The sequence below is a fragment of the Otolemur garnettii genome, unplaced genomic scaffold, assembly GCF_000181295.1.
Source record: "Otolemur garnettii isolate 467f Iridium unplaced genomic scaffold, OtoGar3 scaffold00003, whole genome shotgun sequence".
Lineage (NCBI taxonomy): Eukaryota > Metazoa > Chordata > Mammalia > Primates > Galagidae > Otolemur > Otolemur garnettii.
This window is the reverse complement of record NW_003852398.1, coordinates 1,519,765-1,523,034: the sequence shown is the minus strand read 5'-3', so window position 1 is coordinate 1,523,034 and position 3,270 is coordinate 1,519,765.

Sequence of the window (3,270 nt, the reverse complement as noted above, 5' to 3'; positions counted from 1 at the left end):
TCTGAGATAACTGCTAGCATATTTGCTGATGAAAGAGAGAGTAGATAAAGACAGCTAGATAGAAGGGGAGAAAGATCAACTGATGTTTTTCAGAGCAACAGACTTCCTTCTTGTCATATTGTAGGATCCATCATTTCTTAGATTGTGCTTGGTAACTAGTGGCCCGTGGATCAAATTTGGCCTGCCGACCTGTTTTGTTTGAATCTTCCAGTGTTTTAGAAGTTATTTGAAATAACGTGTGAAAATATTAACTTCTTCTCAACTTCTCTTGAGAAATCAGACCTTCCAGAACCTGGGTCTAAGCCCTTGACCAGAATCTCTGTCCTTCTGGTCACCCCAGCCCCCCCTGGGTCATACTGGAAATGCCCACACTCTGCTCTGCTTCCCACCTGTTCCTTCCTCGCCAGCCCTGGATAGAGGGAAATTGTTAACAATGCCACCAGGCCTTGGACACAAACTGTGGGCCAGGCAGTGTTCAGCCCCATTACCTCCTTGAGCCTTCCCATCAAACCAGGAGGCAGGTAGTGTTGTCTTGGATATTTTACTAATGATGACACTGAAGCTCAGAGAAGTGAAGTAACTAACTCAAGGCCACACAGCTCTTTGGAACTTAAACCTGGTCTTTTTCATTCCAAAGCCTGTGTTTTTATATCATACCAGCTGCCTCCTCCTTCCTGTCACCACAACCCACAGACTCAGTCCCTCTAGACAACTGGACAGTCCTGATCTGAGATGAGGGGAGGTGGGAGATGCCCCAGCTTTTCCATGGACCTGGCCATAGTCTGTTTGGTTCCTTGATAGGGGTGTACCTACCATATTTGACTCAGAAGGGATTGCTTTTTAGCACCCCTTCCTCTATATGGAAGGAGGATTAAATTATAATAATGTGGCCAGGTGGAATAGTGCATGCCTATAGTCCCAACCACTTGGAAGGCTGAGGCAAGAAGATCCCTTAAGCCTAGGAGTTCAAGTGCAGCCTGGACAACATAGTGGGACCCTACCTCTTTAAAAAAAAACTGTAATAGGGCGGCACCTGTAGCTCAAAGGAGTAAAGCACTGGCCCCATATGCCAGAGGTGGCTGGTTCAATCCCAGACCCAGCGAAAAATTGCAAAAAAAAAAAATTGTAATAATCTGAAATGATATAATAATTTAAAGTGAAACTTGTGCATTTCATGTATAAACTAAAATTTGCACTATCATACACAAATATTATACCTCACAGTGTATAGTTTGTTCCGCTGTTTTAAATTTTAAACACAAAGTGATCGTGTAGAATGACAAAACTGAAGAAACTCAGTTCTGTTTCTTTGTCTCTAAGGTTGCTGTGCTATCATTTATTTCACATCTATGGTTCAAACACAGGAATACGTAGTATCACAGGGGCTGGAAACATAAACTTCACCCTAACTGAATTAGAATGATTCCAAATCCTTACAAACTTACACTCAAAGCAAGAACATATGGCTGCATCTATCAGGGTTGACTGTATACTAATTCTCAGAGTTAATTTCCACATAAAATAGTGATTTTATTTTTATTTTATTATTTTAGAGACAGGATATGATGTTTTCCAGGCTATAGTTCAGTGATGTCATCATAGCTCACTATAACTAATAACTCCTGGGCTCAAGCCATCCTCCTACCACAGCATCCTGAGTAGCTGGGATCATAGGGGCTCACCATTGCACCTGGCTAATTCTGTTTCCCATTGTTTTACAATTGAGGTCTCACTATGTTGCCCTGGCTGGCCTTGAACTCCTGACCTCAAGCAATCTTCCCAGGTCAGCCTCCCAAAGTGCTGAGACTACAGGCATGAGCCGCTGCACCCAGCCACTCACATCATTAAGCCTCAGTTTCCTCATCTGCCAAACAAGCAAAACAGGGGTGCTGGGAGAAGCAAGCAGAATCATAAGCCATGAGGCAGTGTTCAAACCCAGTTAGCATTCTCGATGGCTGAGAGTTTCAGGCTAATCTAGCACAGTCTGAAGGTGCATTTATGGCGGTAAGAAGAGCCGCTGTTTATGAGCACTCTCCAGGCATCGTCCACTTTGCATATATTATCACATTCGATGTTGCTTATGAGAATTCTGTAGGATCAATGCTTTCTGAGTCTCAGAGAGGCTAGTGCACTTGCCCAAGGCGTCACAGCCGAGCCAGGATTCCAACCCAGAAATGTCTATTCCAGACTCCTCCATATTCACAGAAGGGACAGCAGCACCTTTTCTGTGTGAGACTGGCATCACCGGTAAGCCAGGGGCGAGAGAATCCAGGCCCTGGTGCTGGAGCTATGGCTGTGGACGCTGGTAAGGTTACCAGGAAGCTGCCTTGATTCCCTGAGGGCAGATGGGTGTATTTGTGTGCTTGCTTGCTCTGGCTTGTACAAAGGACTTTTTAACAATTGAGTGAAAGAGGCATCTAAGAGATCCTGTGCTTTGGGCCAGGCATCCTGACAGCTTCCTGATCATGGAAGATGATGCCTTGGGGCTCCAATTGGCAAACTCCCAGGGAGAGTCTCCAAGTGCTTGGCACTGCAGGAGATAAAGCACCAGGAGGACAAGTCTCTATCCCTATTTTAGATTTTGGAAACTAAAACAGAGATGCAGTATGATTTGCCCAAGGTCACGAATCCCAAAAGTGACAGCATCAGGTCTGGAACACCCTTCCGTGTGACTGCACTGCCGGTGACATTTCCGCAGCATGTGGCTGCCCCAAGGGTGGCATAAAGCACCAGGGTCTGACTGCCTTCCTCTGAAGCCACAGCCTCTTTGATCTCTCACTGCAAGAAGCTCCCGCAGGAGTGACGATTCTGCAGCCTCTGCCTACGACTTTTTCTATTCTGGGTGTGGGGTGTGCAATTAGCATACATCTGAATACATTTTCCATTTTTAACAGGAAATAGAAATACATGAGAAAAAGAGATAAAAAGCTCCTGTTAACTAGTGAAGCTGTGCATCACCCCTCTTTAGATTCTGCCTCACGTTCCTCACTCTGCCTCAGAAGCCTTCCTCCCAGTTGCCACCTCATAAACTCCCTCCACCCTTCAAAGCCAAGAGAAAAGGTCATGTCCCCTGGGCAGCCCTTCTGGGGCTTTCAGGGTAGAGTTGAAGACTTCTCCCTCCAGCCTCCTTGGACTGCATAGATCCTTCCTCCAGACCCCATCATGCTGTATTCTACCACAGCTGGCAGGGAGCTTCCTGGGCTTCTGTCTCTAGTCCATGACCTCAGGGGACTTGCTTGGCTAAAAGGTTTTAGAAAGTTCTTTTCAACA